The following is an 8,316-nucleotide window of genomic DNA, read 5'->3' on the forward strand; positions in this document are numbered from 1 at the left end:
GAAAATGGAGAACGGAAAGAGAAAATTGAAAGGGAAAAGGGAAATGGAAAGGTAAAGGAACGGAGGGTGAGGAAGACTGGATGAAGAGCCAACGGCAGCCGGTTTTAGGCCACCGGAGGGGCTGGTGCTCGGTCTCCTTCCAGAACGGTTTTCAGCTGCCCCCGGCCCCGTTATCCCGGGCTGGCTCCCCGGGCAGTTCTGGCCTTTCCCGGCCGTGTCCGCTCACCCAGGTCGGCACACGCCGGTTTCCCAAGCCTTATTGAACAGACCGGGAAAATAAAAATAAAATCCAGAGCTTCCTGCGGGTAGGGCCCTCCAGCCTCGCGTGGACTGCTCAGTTCCCGGCCACGGCCGGGCTCCAGGCGGCTGCCACAGCCGAGGGGCGGCCGGGAGGAGCTGGGAGCTCCGGTGCAGGGTGGCAGCGGCGGGAGAGCCGGGCCCGGCCCTCCCGGGGGTGTTCGTGGTGAGCCACCCGGCACCCGCCTGCTCAGGGAGCAATTCAGCCCAATTTCACATCTCGTCCAAATTCAGTGCTTTTAACACAAGCCATCTCAAGCCACCTCACCCCATCTCAAGCCATCCGTTCCATCCATCTCATCGTATCCCCTCCATCCCACTGTTTTCTATCCCATCTGGCAGCCTCTCCGGGAAGTCAATTAAGTGCCCAGTTCATTAAAATAAAGCCCCGCAAATTCCCGGGACGTGAGAGCAAGGGTAGATGACGATCGGAGGGGAGGGGGCCCTCCCTCCCCTCAGCCCATTTTCTGCCCCTTTACACCTCGAGCCAGCCCCTGGAGCCGGGACGGGCCCCGCGAGCCGGGATGTGGAAGGACTCCAGCCCCTCTTTGGCCTCCCCCTCGGTTTGTGCCTGCCTGGAGGGCCGGGGGGGCCCGGGCAGGACCCCCGGAACGGAGGGAACCAGCCGGGCGGGGGGCTTTGAGGCAGGTAACGGGACCGGAGCCGGGCAGGGATGGGCAGGGGAAGGCTCGGAGCTGGGCAGGGATGGGCAGGGGGCCTGGAGCCGGGCAGTGCCAGAGGGTGCAGAGCGGCGGTATCGAGGAGGAGGTGGGGAACAAACCAGGGATGAAGCATCCGCGTCTGGAAGGGTTTCATTGAGTGTAATAATGGCGATAGCGCATCGACCGCCCATCGATAGATCTATCCCTGCAGCTGCCGTCCCGCACCGCGGCCCCGTGCGGGGCTCCCGACGCCCCCTCCGTCCTCAGCCCCGCCCGGCCCGCGGCACCGGGAGCCCCCCGGGACGGGCGCGGGACTCTGCCCTCCGCCGAGCCTCACACCGAGCAAACAGCAAAAAAGAGAGAGACTTTTTAGTAATTAGTACGGCATAATTGAGTAATGCGGTAGCCCCGCGCCCCCCTCCTGCCCCCCCCGGCCCTTCCCCGATCGATGCAATATCATTAGGGCGAGAGGCACCGAGAACGCGGGGCCGGGGCGCGGGGAGGCGGCGGGAGCTCCCCGGGCCGGGGCCCCGGGCCGAGCCGCTGCGGTCCGTGAGAGCCGCGGGGTTCGCTGCCTGCGAGGCGGCTCCGGCCCGGGGAAAGCCCCTCGGAGCGCCCGGAGGCTCTGGCGATGGGCCGGGACGCAGCGCGGGGGAGAGGCCCCGGCTCCATTCGCCAGCTGGATGTTATTGATCCCTTCCCTCGCCACCTCTTTCTTCCTGAGCTCCCTCTCCCTATTTAATTCCCTTCCCTCTGCTCCTCCGCAGCCGCCCGGACAGCGCTCCGAGCGGAGCCGGGCAGTGCGGGCACCGGGGGCGCAGAGCGGTAAGTGCGGAGGGGGAGGGGGGTCGGGGCAGCCCCCACCCCCCCACATCCTCGCAGCGACCACGGAGCAGAGAGGCGCGGACCCAGCAGCCCCCTCCCCAACCTCCCGGCTCCCCAGAGCTGCGCTCGGTGTCCCCGTGCCTGCCCCGCTGTCCCCGGGCCGTGCGGGGCTCCTGGGGCGGCCCGCACCGGGGGCTGCGCGGCCCCAGAGCCGGGGCATTGCTGCCGCTCCCCTGCAGGTACCGTGCCCGCCGGTGCCGCTGCGCAGCTCCAGGGCTGTTTTGAGTTCAACTCTGGTTTGGCTTTATTTTATTTTATTTTATTTTTCTTTTTTCCCATTGCACTTAGGAACAGCACGAAGGCACAAACCCAGGACCAGCCCCAACGGAGGGGCCGCACCGCGGGCGGTGCTGCCGCCGAGCAGGCACCGGGCACCGGCCAAGCCGTCGGGTTTTACCGGGCAAGGGAAGAAAAGGAGCCGGAAAGTGGCTCCACGCACCCCGCCGGGAGCCAAAAAGTTCCTTAAAGTTCTCTAAGGCTTCAAAATAACAGCACCATCGCCTGGCAGGTGAATTATTTAGTGCCTATAGATCCCTCGCAAACCCTTTCATTTCGGTTCCAAACCTTCCCCAGCCCAGCCTTTGCCTATGGATGTCTCGATTTTCCAACAATCAAGCGGGAGGCAAAGAGCGTGGCAATTCCTGCTAATCGATTTTCCATACAATGGGCCCCAGATGATGTTTTAAAATGTGAGAAACTAAAATGTGTTGGTTTAAATAAGACTTTTGCAATCAATAGCTTTTAAAAAAAGAGTCTTTGATACCGGTTCTTGAAGGGGATTCAAACGCTTTCGCTTCCAAAACAAAACAAAGCAGGAAAAAAACCAGCCACGCCGGAAAAGTTCCGCCTGGATTTGGGGTCATTAAAGCGGGATATGGAGAAAGGTGCTCGGGGGGCGCGGCGCCGGCACCGCAGCCCCGGCCCCGCCGTCCGCACCGCGCCCCCTCCGCGGGGCTCCGCTGCCCCCGGCCGGCCGCGGGCTGGGCCAGCCCCGCGATTCTGCCCCTTTCCCTCCTATCCCGCCGGTTCGGGTGCGATTTTCCCTTCCCCGCTCTCCCGGCGGCGCCCAGTCGCGTTGCACTGTGGTTTGGTGCGCCCCGGGAAGGAATCCAGCCGAGAAAAAACTCCGGCCCTTTCCCCACCGACCGCTTCCTCGGCTTGAAATTCCGGCCCCCCTCGGCCGAGCATCGAGATCTGCACCCTCGCAGACTTTTTTTTTTTCCCCCAATTTTTTAAGTCAGTTTTAGCTGCAAGATCAGGCCCTTTCCCCACCCCTCCCGACTTCTTTTCCTTTCTCTTTCCCTTTGGCGGGATAGAATATAATTGTTTTAATGCCCTACCCGCGTGAAAATTTTCATTCTCTCCGCAGATTCGGCCGAGGAGCTGTTTAGTGACCGGGCCGGAGCGGGGGTCCGGCCGGGACCTGTCCCTCCCCCGGCCGGCTCCGCCGCCCGCCTCGCCCCGGTCCCGGTGGGTCGGGCCTGGCCCGCGCCGGGAGGGGGAAAAGCAGCAGCACCGGGGGGAAGCGGAGCGGGGGGTCGGGAGGGAGAGCTGGGGGGTGACCCGGCCCCTCCACGGCCTTTCCGGAGACTTTTCTCGTTTACCCGGAAACTTTGGGCGGCCTCGAAACTCGGCGGGAGGCAGCGGCGGGGTCGCGGCGGCGGCGGGGAGTGGGGACGGGGGGGTTCCCATCCGATTTCGCCCCTGGGGGGCACTTTGAGGACGGGCCGTGTCTCTTTTCGATGTAACCCCCGCAGGTTTTCCCCGAACGGAGCGGCCCCGCAGCCGCGGCGCATCCCGGGCCGGGCCGGCGGCCCCGGGGTTCCGCACCCACCTCGGCCGGGGAGCGGGGCCCGGGTCCCCCCCGCTGCCCCCGCGCCTCGAGCAGCCCCGGGAGCCTCCGGGAGCCTCTTTCAGCCGCAATTTGTTTTCAAAAGTTCCCCGCAGAGCACCGCTGAACTTTACACCCTGGCAGCGGCACGGAGAAAGCTCGACCCCGTCGGGACTTTCGGGGGAAAAGCGAGGAAATATCTCTGGGACTTCGCCCAGCTGCGAGATAGAGAAATTATACAATCGAATTTTTTTTATTATTTCTTTTTTTCCCTGATTTTTGCCCTTCCTCCCGTTGTCTGTCTGCCTATCCCCGGTCAGGCCCGGCCATCCCCGCGCCGGGTTGGGGTGCGGGTGTCCCCAAGTGGGACACACGCAACGAGTTCGCCCGTGATCTACGGGACGGGACCCGGGTGTCCCCCAGTCCCCGAGATGTCCTTGTTCCCCCTGCTCTGCCTTCTGCCACTTCTTGTTCCTTCTGCATTTTGGAAACCTTCCAACCCGCGTTTCTGAGCGCCCCAAAAGCTCTCGGGGGCTCGGGGAGTTGGAGACAGAAACCGGGGGGGGGGGGGGTGGGGGCCGGTAAAACATTGAGGGAACGGGAGGAACCGGGGGTTTTCTGCCGCGCCGCATCCCCCGTGCACCGCCAGCACACGAGCCTGGTGCAGTCATCTTATACACAATATCGGCAATCTATATCCTATACATAATATATATAGAAAGCGAGAGGATTTATTTTATATAAATGCGATTTTTAAAATACATACTATATACTTTTAATTTTCCCCTTTCTGTTTCTCTGTTTCCCGCAGATATTTCCCTGTCTCTTCATGCTGCTTCACCTGGCTCGGGAGAAGCCGTCTCTGCTTTTTCGCTAAAATCCCGGCTTTGGACTTTTCTCTCCCCGCTGCCGAGGGCAGAGGGAAGGCAGGGCCTTGTCCGATCTGCAGAGCTCCCGGGCCCCGCAACAGGTACCGGGTACCGGGTACCGGGTACCCCTCCCCGCCTGCGGGACCGGCAGGAAGGGCTGGGCAGGGCTGAGGGAAAATGGGAAATGAAGCTGAAGGGACAGGCAGGGACAGAGACAGGCACTGATGAGGGTGAGGGAAAACGGGAGAGGAGACAGAGACGGGGACAAGGCGAGGATGGAAGGGGACACGGCGTGGGGGGATAAGGAACATGGGAAATGATGCGGGAGTGATGACAAGGCAGGGATGGGGATGAGGGAAAGCAGCAATCAGCGGGGACGAAGCAAGGACAAGGCAGGGACCTGCCACCCCCAGCCAGAGCAGGCAGTGCCCCGGGGGACAGGCAGGGGGTCCCTGCAGGTCGGGATGCCCCTCGCCCAGCCGGGCTTGCTTGGGACACCGGGTGCTGGTCACCAGAACAGTCCCGAGCGGCTCAGAGCCCGCCGGGGCCGTTCCCGGAGCAGCCAGAGCCGAAACCACGGCACAGACCCGCCCGAGGGCACCGCGCCCCCACCGCCCCAAACCCACCCCTCCCACCGAACCCCGGCACCCCCCCGCGCACGAAGCCACCCCCGCTGGCAGATGCCACCCAAGAGCCAGCCTGGCTGGGGCACGAGGTGCTGGCACCCCTTTCCCCGGGAGCTCCTCTCTCCCTCAGCAGTAATTGCTGCTGTATTTATCCAAACTGGGAGGGGGTGCCAGAGAAAGACTTCGAAGAGTAATTTTCCGGGAATTCTCCTCGGTGTAATTGTCTTGATAATAAATCCAGACGCTTAGCCTGTGTATGAATTGCTTTTTACCATTTTCATTTATTATTGAACACAGTGGGGAGAGGGGGAAAACGCAACATGGCTCTTTCTTGTGAGAGAGAAGGGGCGAGGGGGCTGAGGAGACAATTTCTCTGCAGATCCGGGAAACCTGGATGTGTTCATCATCCTGCTCTCTGCTTTGCTGGGTTTTTTCTCCCCTTAATACTTAGCCCATTTCCCCACCCCCCACTTTTTTGGGGGGTTATTGAAAACTAATTAAATAACCCGTTAGCTAACACGTTAAATTAAGATCCACTCTCGGATTTAATGATGTCTCCGGAAGAATTGACAGAAATGTGAAGACAGACTGTCAATAGATTCCTTCCCCTGGTTAAAGTGTATAAATGTGATTAAAACAGATCTCCAAGAAGGGTGTCCCGACACACAGGGATGGAGCCAGCGGGGCACCTGTGAGCTCTGGGAGGAAACATCTCCTGAAGTGGCTGCTGAGCGGGGACGGGGATGCTAGGACATCCCGGGAGGATGAGAAACCACCCTGAGCCATGATTTGGGCCGGAGGGAGAGCCTGGAAAAGGCTCTGGAGGAGAAGGGAGCATCTCCCAGCCGTCCCCAGGCTCGGTGCAGCGCCGGGCAGCTTGGTGCCAGCAGCACGGACGCAAAGCTGAGCCCAGGCGTGCAAACAGCCGGCGTGGTGAGCACACACCCAGCCTTTCTGCCTAAGCTCTCAGGTAAAGGTTACCTTAGCATCCAGGCTGGAAAAAATCAATGCCTGATCCAGCATGAGACTCCGAGAGACAACATACATCTATCACTTAGGGATTCGATGGGCTTAGAATAGTCTTGTCAACAAATGATTGTTTAAACAGAATATCTCGACTGTTTATGGCACCCTTAATCCATACATCTGAGCACCGCTGGAACAAGTCGGGAGCGTGGATTGCTCGGTGCAAACCTCTGTCGTTAGGTCCGCGGCTGCAGAACACTTAAGCATGTGCTTAAGTCTCTTAGACTTCAAATTAATCATGCACTTAAGTGTTTTGCTCGGCCAGGCCTGGCTTAAGAACAGGGAAATACCTGTCATTCTGTTAATGGATGAAGTTTTTGTTTCCTGCTCTTCATTTGCAAAGGGCTGTGCTCACACGTGTGCTCCGGACACGGAGGCTCCTGGCGGATTTATCCAGTGTGCAAACAGAGCCGGAGCCACTCGGTTTTCCAGGTTATTCCACAGCTCTTCCTTCTCCGCCGGGCGCTGGGGTCCTTCAGGGGGCACCTCAGGGAGGCCTCGGGTCAGTGGAAAAGGGGGTGGTGGGAGAAAACCCCCCAGGGCTGGGAGTTAAATCATGTGGAGAGGGCTGCAAAAAAAGCTGCAGGAGCGAAGAAAGGAAAAAGAAGCTGAAAAAGCACCACAGACCTGGAGCAACAGCTTGGATGTTCACAGGAACCTGAGCAGGGAGAGAGAAGTTCCAGATCTATCCACCCTGGAGATCTTCTGTGGAACCCCCCAGAACCCCCCAGAGCCCCCCAGCCCCGGGAGGGACCCACTGGGGGCAGACAAAGCTGCTGAGGAGACGCTGGCACAGGGTCCTCGGTCCCCAGCTGGGTGTGATGCCTTGTGAAGGCTGAGCTAGAACAGAGAGTGGCCAGAGCTGAAGAATAAAACAGGGATTTATTCAAAGGATCTCCTCCATGGATCCACCTCGGGCAGCACAAGAGCCCAGCCAGGGCTGCACCCAGAATTAACCAAAATGGTCCCAAAATGCACAACTGCTCACGGGGCCTCTCACTTTGATCAGTTCTGCTCCATTTGCACATTGGAGTTCATTGTCCAATTCCAGCTCCAGCCCAGGCAGTCCCATCCTGCTTGTTCTTCTCTCTTCATTCCACATTGTTTGTGCTCTTGGGCTGAGATTTGGATCATTTGTCCTTGGTGCCCAGCTGGAGCAGGAATTGTTTTGTCTCCCTGCTCTGTGCAGAGAGCTCAGCACCCCCTCATGTGAAGCCCAGACCCACCCACTAAAGCAGCACAGAACCTGAAACATAGAAAAGCTCCAACCTGAGGCATCAGGTGGCCTGGCTGTGACGTGGGGAGCCCAGGGAAATGGCAGAGTCACTGCCCCTGAAAGTGTTCCAAAAACCTGTGCAGATGTGCCCAGGGTTTAGTGCTGGGCCAGGTTAATGGTTGGACTGGAAGATCTTGGAGAGCTTTGCCAGCTGAAATGACTCCACGAAGTGCCAGCAGTGCCACTCCGTGCACCCGGCCCCTGTCCAGCCTGGCACGGGGATCTCTCTGTGGGCTCAGCTCCCAGCACTCGTCTCATGTTAATCACACAACAACTCATCACCTTGGGAAGGTGAAGCTTCTGTTTCCTCCCTCAAGCTTCCAAGTGAATTTGAAAGGAGTCCCTCAGGTGTTCAGGGGCTTTGCAAGGGAACAGGAACTTTTAGAAACAGTGTCTGAAGAACAAAACCTTCAGTGTTACTCCTAAAAATGTGGAATGAATTTTCTTTTCTGCAAAACAATCTCACATTGTCAAGGGTCTCTCTCCTTCCCACTTGCAGCCCTCCTCTTCCTCCCTCTCCTTGATGTTCTCAGAGAATCCCAGGATGGTTTGGGTTGGAGGGGATGTTAAAGCCCACCCAGTGCCACCCCTGCCGTGGCAGGGACAACTTCCACTGTCCCAGGCTGCTCCCAGCCCTGCCCAGCCTGGCCTTGGGCACTGCCAGGGATCCAGGGTGGGCACCCTGTGCCAGGGCCTGCCCACCCTGCCAGGGAACAATTCCTGCCCAATCTCCCACCCATCCCTGCCCTCTGGCACTGGGAGCCATTCCCTGTGTCCTGTCCCTCCAGGCCTTGTCCCCAGTCCCTCTCCAGCTCTCCTGGAGCCCCTTCAGGCCCTGCCAGGG

Source organism: Lonchura striata, chromosome 28 (genome assembly GCF_050655825.1).
Source record: "Lonchura striata isolate lonStrDom1 chromosome 28, ASM5065582v1, whole genome shotgun sequence".
NCBI classification, from domain to species: Eukaryota; Metazoa; Chordata; class Aves; order Passeriformes; family Estrildidae; genus Lonchura; species Lonchura striata.